The sequence below is a fragment of the Mauremys mutica genome, chromosome 1, assembly GCF_020497125.1.
Source record: "Mauremys mutica isolate MM-2020 ecotype Southern chromosome 1, ASM2049712v1, whole genome shotgun sequence".
Classification (NCBI taxonomy): domain Eukaryota; kingdom Metazoa; phylum Chordata; order Testudines; family Geoemydidae; genus Mauremys; species Mauremys mutica.
In genome coordinates, this window is record NC_059072.1 from 66,028,180 (window position 1) to 66,037,638 (window position 9,459).

Genomic DNA, 9,459 nt, shown 5'->3' on the forward strand with positions numbered 1-9,459 from the left:
AGTTCATGTGTTATGAGGAGTAAATAACACTTCCTTGTTTACTTTCTCCACACTAGTCATGATTTTATAGACCTTTATCATATCCCCCCTTATTTGTCTTTTTTTAAAGTTGAAAAGTCCCAGTTTTATTATTCTCTCCTCATATGGCAGCCGTTCAATACCACCAATCATTTTTGTTGCTCTTTTCTGAACCTTTTCATAGAATCATAGAATCTCAGGGTTGGAAGGGACCTCAGGAGGTCATCTAGTCCAACCCCCTGCTCAAAGCAGGACCAAACCCAACTAAATCATCCCAGCCAGGGCTTTGTCAAGCCTGACCTTAAAAACCTCTAAGGAAGGAGATTCCACCACCTCCCTAGGTAACCCATTCCAGTTCTTCACCAGCCTCCTAGTGAAAAAGTTTTTCCTAATGTCCAACCTAAACCTCCCCCTCTGCAACTTGAGACCATTACTCCTTGTTCTGTCATCTTCTACCACTGAGAACAGTCTAGATCCATCCTCTTTGGAACCCCCTTTCAGGTAGTTGAAAGCAGCTATCAAATCCCCCCTCATTCTTCTCTTCTGCAGACTAAACAATCCCAGTTCCCTCAGCCTCTCCTCATAAGTCATGTGCTCCAGCCCCCTAATCATTTTTGTTGCCCTCCGCTGGACTCTCTCCAATTTATCCACATCCTTCTTGTAGTGTGGGGCCCAAAACTGGACACAGTACTCCAAATGAGGCCTCACCAGTGCTGAACAGAGGGGAATGATCACATCCCTCGATCTGCTGGAAATGCCCCTACTTATACAACCCAAAATGCCATTAGCCTTCTTGGCAACAAGGGCACACTGTTGACTCATATTCAGCTTTTCGTCCACCATAACCCCTAGGTCCTTTTCTGCAGAACTGCTGCCCAGCCATTCGGTCCCTAGTCTGTAGCAGTGCATGGGATTCTTCCGTCCTAAGTGCAGGACTCTGCACTTGTCCTTGTTGAACCTCATCATATTTCTTTTGGCCCAATCCTCTAATTTGTCTAGGTCCCTCTTTATCCTATCCCTACCCTCCAGCGTATCAACCACTCCTCCCAGTTTAGTGTCATCTGCAAACTTGCTAAGGGTGCAGTCCACACCATCCTCCAGATCGTTAATGAAGATATTGAATAAAACCGGCCCCAGCACCGATCCTTGGGGCACTCCACTTGATACCAGCTTCCAACTAGACATGGAACCATTGATCACTACCCGTTGAGCCCAACCATCTAGCCAGTTTTCTATCCACCTTACCGTCCATTCATCCAGCCCATACTTCTTTAACTTGCTGGCAAGAATACTGTGGGAGACTGTATCAAAAGCTTTGCTAAAGTCCAGAAATAGCACATCCACTGCTTTCCCCTCATCCACAGAGACGGTTATCTCATCATAGAAGGCAATTAGGTTAGTCAGGCATGACTTGCCCTTGGTGAATCCATGCTGACTGTTCCTGATCACTTTCCCCTCCTTTAAGTGGTTCAGAATTGATTCCTTGAGGACCTGTTCCATGATTTTTCCAGGGACTGAGGTGAGACTGACTGGCCTGTAGTTCCCTGGATCTTCCTTCTTCCCTTTTTTAAAGATGGGCACTACATTAGCTTTTTTCCAGTCATCCGGGACCTCCCCCGATCGCCATGATTTTTCAAAGATAATGGCCAATGGCTCTGCAATCTCATCGGCCAACTCCTTTAGCACCCTCGGATGCAGTGCATCCGGCCCCATGGACTTGTGCTCGTCCAGCTTTTCTAAATAGTCCCAAACTACTTCTTTCTCCACAGAAAGCTGGTCACCTCCTCCCCATACTGTGCTGCAGAGTGCAGCTGTCTGGGAGCTGACCTTGTCTGTGAAAACAGAGGCAAAAAAAGCATTGAGTACACTAGCTTTCTCCCCATCCTCTGTCACTATGTTCCCTCCCTCATTCAGTAAGGGGCCCACACTTTCCTTGACTTTCTTCTTGTTGCTAACATACCTGAAGAAACCCTTCTTGTTACTCCTAACATCTCCGGCTAGCTGCAACTCCAAGTGTGATTTGGCCTTCCTGATTTCACTCCTGCATGCCTGAGCAATATTTTTATACTCCTCCTTGGTTATTTGTCCAATCTTCCACTTCTTGTAAGCTGTTTTTTTGTGTTTAAGACGAGCAAGGATTTCACTGTTAAGCCAACCTGGTCGCCTGCCATATTTACTTTTCTTCCTACACATCGGGATGGTTTGTTCCTGCAACCTCAATAAGGATTCTTTAAAATACAGCCAGCTTTCCTCGACTCCTTTCCCCGTCATGTTATTCTCCCAGGGGACCTTGCCCATCAGTTCCCTGAGGGAGTCGAAGTCTGCTTTTCTGAAGTCCAGGGTCTCTGTTCTACTGCTCTCCTTTCTTCCTTGTGTCAGGATCCTGAACTCAACCATCTCATGGTCACTGCCTCCCAGGTTCGCATCCACTATTGCTTCCTCTACTATTTCTTCCCTGTTTGTGAGCAGCAGGTCAAGAAGAGCTTTTCCCTTAGTTGGTTCCTCCAGCACTTGCACCAGGAAATTATCCCCTACACTTTCCAGAAACTTCCTGGATTGTCTGTGCACTGCTGTATTGCTCTCCCAGCAGATATCGGGGTGATTAAAGTCACCCATGAGAACCAGGGCCTGTGATCTAGCAACTTCTGTTAGTTGCTGGAAGAAAGCCTCGTCCACCTCATCCCCCTGGTCTGGTGGTCTGTAGCAGACTCCCACCATGACATTACCCTTGTTGTTCATACTTCTAAATTTAATCCAGAGACTCTTAGATTTTTCTGCAGTTTCATACTGGAGCTCTGAGCAGTCATACTGCTCTCTTACATACAACGCAACTCCCCCACCTTTTCTGCCCTGCCTATCCTTCCTGAACAGTTTATATCCAATTCCAGTACATCTTTTTTGAGATGGGGTGACCACATCTGCATGCAGTATTCAAGGTGTGGGCATACCATGGATTTATATAGAGGGAATATGATATTTTCTGTCTTCTTATCTATCCCTTTCTTAATGATGCCCAACATTGTGTTTGCTTTTTTGCCCCTGCACATTGAGTGGATGTTTTCAGAGAACTATCCACAATGACTCCAAAATCTCTTTCTTGAGTGGTAACAGCTAATTTAGACCCCATCATTTTATATGTATAATTGGGATTATGCTTTGCAATGTGCATTACTTTGCATTTATTAGCACTGAATTTCATCTGCCATTTTGTTGCCCAGTCACCCAGTTTTGAGAGATCCTTTTGTAGCTCTTCGCAGTCTGCCTGGGATTTAATTATCTTGAGTAGTTTTGTATCATCAGCCAATTTTGCCACCTCATTCTTTACCCTCTTTTCCAGATCATTTATGAATATGTTGAATAGGACTGGTCCCAGTACAGACCCCTGGGGGACACCACTATTTACCTCTCTCCATTCTAAAAACTGACCATTTATTCCTACCCTTTGTTTCCTATCTTTTAATCAGTTACCAGTCCATGAGAGGACCTTCCCTCTTATCCCGTGACAGCTTACTTTGCTTAAGAGCCTTTGATGAGGGATTTTGTCAAAGGCTTTCTGAAAATCTAAGTACAGTATATCCACTGGATCCCCCTTGTTCATATACTTGTTGACCCCCTTAAAGAATTCCAGTAGATTAGTGAGGCATGATTTTCCTTTACAAAAAACATGTTGACTCTTCCTCAACAAGTTATAATCTATGTGTGTGTTTGACAATTTTCTTCTTTGTTATAGTTTCAACCAGTTTGCGTGGGACTGAATTCAAGCTTACTGGCCTGTAATTGCTGGGATCACTGCTGGAGACCTTTTATAGTTGCATCTAGGATGGAAGACACCATCCACCCCTTCTTAAGGCAGCAAAAAAAATGCTAACTGGCAGAAACTGTGCCATCCGACTCCCTCAGAGACAGGTTTCTGGCATCGCTATGACACATCTCAAGGTTGCTACTATTAATGTCATCTGCTCAGAAATGGCCACCTTTGAGGGATGAAGTGACAGAATCTTCATACTTTCCATTTACACACAATAAGATGTATGCCTTGTCAACATTAGAAAGGGTTTCCTTGTAGAGACACCAGTTATACTACCAAGACATTGTGGTGGGTGTGGGTGTGAGGGGGGACGGGCAGGTGAAGAGGGTGCTAATCCCCTGCCTGAGTGGCTGCCATGGAGCTGGCAGGTTCGGGGGAGGGAGGGGGACAGGCTGGAAATCACTCCCACACACACTCCAGAGCTGGCATTCAGCGGGGGCTGCGCTGACAGACCGGCAGTGGGAGAGGTCTGGCCCCGCACGTGCTACAGCTTTGCCCAGCCCCCAGCTTTGCACACCAACCCCCATCTTCGGCCTTTGGACCACCCCACTCACCGCTGGTGGGTGTGCAGCTGGCAAGCAGGGATCCAGCCAGCAGCAGGAACCACCATTACTGATGGAGGGAGGAGGCAGAAAATACAGGACAATTTGCACATTTTAAGGAAAAAGTCAAGTCACCTGCAGCAGGGCTTAAAAACGGGATATCTGGTCACCCTAATTAGGGGTGCATTTTTTCCCCGTATTCTGAACTGATATAACTAGGTCAGCAAAACTTTTAAGTGCAGGCCAGGCCTTAGTGGCACTAAAATGGTGCCTAAACTTTGTAAACATTTTATGCAGCAGGAGCCGACGCTAACTACAACAGCTGGACAAGTTTCTACACTCCTTGAAGGTGGCATCCTTTTTATAGTGTAGCTGCAGCCTTACAGAGTTCATTCATATGGTATAGCAACCTGGCTTTTCCATAGGGGAAGTGTCTGTTGTAGTACAGACCCATATTCTAAAGAGGTATGGGGAAAACCTATTTCTAGCTTGCAAATGAGGCAATTATGAATCATGTCTAGGCAGAGTGTAAATTTGTATCAGAATGTCTTGAATTATCCTGGTCCTTAATGAGTAACCACAGACATGTTAGCTATGGCTCTAATCATGTCACTGGGCAGGGCTTCAAAGTGGTGGTGGCCTCCTTTTGTTTCTGGGCCATTGGAACAATGAGAATATTTGCTGTCTTAAGGGCACAAGCTGCCATTCAACCTAAAAATATCACACTCTGGTTTTGTCTACACTAGCAAAAATAGTCTTACAATAAAAACAGTCTTGTATTACAGCAACTGCCAACAATGGTGCAACTGCACCAGTGACAGCAAGCAACAATGTAAGCACTGTAAGGAGGGGGAGAGAGAGAAGCACACTGTTTTGCTTTATCATCATGTCATAAAAAACTATCAATACCAGAGGCATAGTATTGCTACAGCTGCACCACTGCAGATTTGAAAAAAGAACAGCAGATTTTTAAACTAGACCAGGGGTCTCAAACTCAAATGACCCCGAGGGCCGCATGAGGACTAGTGCATTGGCCCGAGGGCCGCATCACTGACACGCCCCCTTGCTGCCCCTGGCCCCACCCCCAATCCACCCCTTCCATGAGACCCCGCCCCTGCCCTGTCTCCTTCTCCACCTCCTCCCCTAAGCGCGCGCAGTTTTAATAAAATATCATACACTCAGTAATGCACCTCACTCAAAGGACAAAACACGCACTTAGATTTTACTGCCTAAGGCTCTGGGGAGGGAGTTTTGGGTGGGGGAGGGGTCTGGATGCAGGCTCTGTGCTCGATGCAGGCTCCAGGCTGCGGCACGGGGGTGGGGGTGCAGGCTTTGGGACGGAGTTTGGGGGATAGGAGGGAGTGCAGGGGTGAGGGCTGTGGGGCTGAGGGCGAGGGGGTACATGATAGCAGGAGGGGGCTCAGGGCTAGGGAAAAAGAGGGTTGGGCTGTGGGGTGAGGGCTGTGGATGAGGGGTTCATGATGCGAGGGGGCTCAGGGCTAGGGAAAGAGGGTTGGGCTGTGGGGTGAGGGCTGTGGATGAGGGGTTCCATGATGCAAGGGGGCTCAGTGCTAGGGGAAAGAGTTTGGGCTGTGGGGGTGAGGGCTGTGGATGAGGGGTTCATGATGCGAGGGGGCTCAGGTGGCTAGGGAAGAGGGTTGGGCTGTGGGGTGAGGGCTTGTGGATGAGGGGGATCATGATGTGAGGGGGCTCAGGGCTAGGGAATGAGGTTTGGAGTGTGGGGTGAGGGCTGTGAGATGAGGTGGTTCATGATGTGGGGGCGGGGGCGCTCCCCAGGGGGGGGGTGCTGGGGCAGAGGATTAGGGCGCGGGGGGGAAATGAGGGGTTCATGATGTGGGGAGCGCTCAGGGCTGGGGCAGAGGATTAGGGTGTGGGGGGATGAGGGCTCTGGGTGCTGGGGCCTGAGGATTAGGGTGCAGGGGTGATGAGGGGTTCATGATGTGGGGGGTGCTCAGGGCTGGGGCTGAGGATTAGGGTGCGGGGGGAATGAGGGCTCTGGATGGGGCTGAGGGTTTGGGTTAGAGAAGTGCTCAGGGTAAGGGATGCCTGCCTTTGCCAGTACTGGCGGAGGGCAGGCACTAGAACCCTTGCACCCTAATCCTCAGCCCCCAGCCAGAGCCCTCATCCCCCCACACCCTAATCCTCTGCCCCAGCCCTGAGCACTTCCCTTCCCCCCCCCCCCCCCGGCCCCTGGCGGGTCCCGCTTCCCTTCCCCCCGGCCCGGCCCCGGCGGGGTCCCGCTTTCCCCCCCCCCCTTACCCGTGAGCGCGTCTCCCGGCGGTCCCGCTCAGAGCCGCGTGGTGAGGGGGCGGGGCTGTGAGCACCACGCCTGAGCGCAGCGCTCAGCCCCAGGAGCTCCCAGCCCCGCCCCAAACTCCCCACGGCGGCTCTGAGCGGGCGGCGGGGCTCAGGGCGCTCCGACGGAGAATCTCCGGCGATCTATGCGCCGAGGCTCCAGGAGAGGGGTGGAGGCGGGAGCCTCCGCTTTTCTCTTGGGGGCCCCTGCGGAGCTCCCCTGGGGAGCTCCGCGGGCCGCAGGGAAGAGCTCCGCGGGCCGCATGCGGCCCGCGGGCCGCATGTTTGAGACCCCTGAACTAGACCAATCACCCACTGGCTTACTATACATTCTGCCTGAGAAAAGAAGATTTGTGTCCAAAAGCTAATAAAAATCATGGTCAGAAACTTTTCCCCTGTTGATGGGTCTGGGAACAGTAGCTTTCAGCTGAAGAACACTCTCACACTCATTGGTGGCAGCAAGACACTCGCTGGCTGAGGAGTGGAAAAGGATAGACATAACTGCCTGTTTTTTAAGAGCATAGGCTATATTAATCACAGTAAAAGTTACTGATGATTTAAACAGGCATGTCACTTACATACAGCCTGAGCAAAACCATGCCACAAATACAGCTACAAGGCCTGATACTTTGACATACATTTGTAAAGACTAAGCAAATGATATCTTTCTGTTTTGAATGTAATAGCTGTTGTGTTGTTGATGTAAAAGGTGTTCTCTGTCTGTGCTTTTAATTGTTTTGCCTAAGTTCACTAGTTGCATTCTGTACAGGAATAAAAGTGTTAATTCAATCATTTCCTAGTGTAGGGTAAAAACTGTCACTGCTGTTTTATGTTAAGTCCAACAGTAAAACTTCTAGCAATTCAGCTCTGCACACTTTAATACTTTTTGTATGAGTATCAGGTTAGGTTCTGGCTACATTTGGTTAGGGAGGGGTAAATCTGAGCGGATTCTTGCTTTGTCAGCTGTAGGCTAGGACATTCCGTCCTCATAAAAACAATCTTTATGCACTTTGAAATTCTGGAGATAATGGACTGTAAACACATCTCAAAAATTCTGGCAATTGTTTAAATGCCACTACTCATTGTGTAACTTCTTGGACCTTGAGCTTTGTGTTTTAGAAGAATAACAAGACTGTCTTGAAAATCTAAGTACTTTACACACAAATACCTAGATTTAATGATCACTGGTCCTGTTGAAAAACTATTTGTCCGATGGACAAGCCCAGACATTTGTATAGCCCTGCGCGGATACAAATGTATACCCACGGATATAAATCGTTATCTGCGGAACCGCAGGGCTCTCCCTGGAACCGCAGCAGCAAAAGAAACAGAACGTGGGGCGGGCTGCCACTCCCAAAAGCCAGTGTCCCGTGCCAGCAGCTCCTCCAGTGTGGCTGTACCGCTCCCAACCCTGTCCATTGGGGTGGGCACCAGGCTCCCCAGCAGCTGTCCCTGGTTGCGCTCTTGTGTTAAAGGGGCATGCACACCCCCAGACAGGAGAGACGGACAGCTATGTGAAAGGGATAGGGGCAGGGCTGTGGGCGGTACAGCCATGCCCGAGGAGCTGCCAGCGTGGAGCGCTGGCTCCTGGAAGCGGCAGCCCCATGTTCTGCCCCTTTCACCACTGTGATTCCACGGATACCGATTTGCATCCGTGGATATAAATTTGTATCCATGCAGGGCTCTAGACATTTGTCTCTCTCTTGTGCAGACAAGGGCATAGCTACATTATAATGGCTACAGCTGTGCCACTGTAGTGTCATAGCATAGATGCTTCCTACATCAATGGAAGAGGTTTTTCTGTCTCTGCAATTAATTCACCTCTCTGAGAGGTGGCTGGTAGCTAGGTTGATGGAAGAATTTTTCCATCGATTTAGCTGTGTCTACAGTGAGGATTAGGTCGACCTAATTATATCAAACAGGGAGCAAACTTTTTTTTTTTCCTGAGCAATATACCTAGTTCAATCTATTTTTAGGTATAAACCAGGCCTTTGTTAGTTGTAATGGGCAAGTAGCTTTGTTGATCTTTGGTACATCTCTAAACGCTATCTGAAACAGGATCATGTCCTACAATGAAAATTCTCTTAATATCCAAAAACATAATTATCCAAACTTACTTTGTGTTCTCCATGATGTTCTGATAAGCAAGGCTGTACTATATTACGCTGTCTATTAAAATGATTACATAAGATTAGAATTAAACATGTGCAGTTCTTACCTTTATTCTCCTTCCACTCTCAAATAATTCAGGTCTGTTCTTTCCATTCCTAGATTTCAATTTAAAAAATTGGCAGAAAAATGGAAAATGTTAAAAACCAAATGCTTTGGTTTCAAAAAAAGGTCTAATTTTGTGGGTTTAAAAAAAAAAAAGATTTTGAATGAAAAATTTTGACCAGCTCTACTGACCTACAATTAACAGTATAATTAGTAAATACTATTGCTAGAAACAAATAATTCTATTACTAAAGTTAATTTACATTTTATCTTTTTAATTTGAAGACCTTATACTTATTAGAATATTTGAATCAGGGATTAAAGGAGAGGGAAAAAAAGGAGAGGGTAGCTTCCCCACCTCTCCTTGAACTGAGTAAACAGCTCTTTTCCACACATTCCCCTCCTGTTTCAATCTACTTTAACCACTGATTTGCATACATTAGTAAAAATCAGTAATACATATGCCTATTATGGGGGAGTTTGGAAATCAAACTAGCAAGCAAGAGTGTCTTCATCTAGTACCAAACTGAATAAAATTTATTGTAATCTGGCATTGAATTA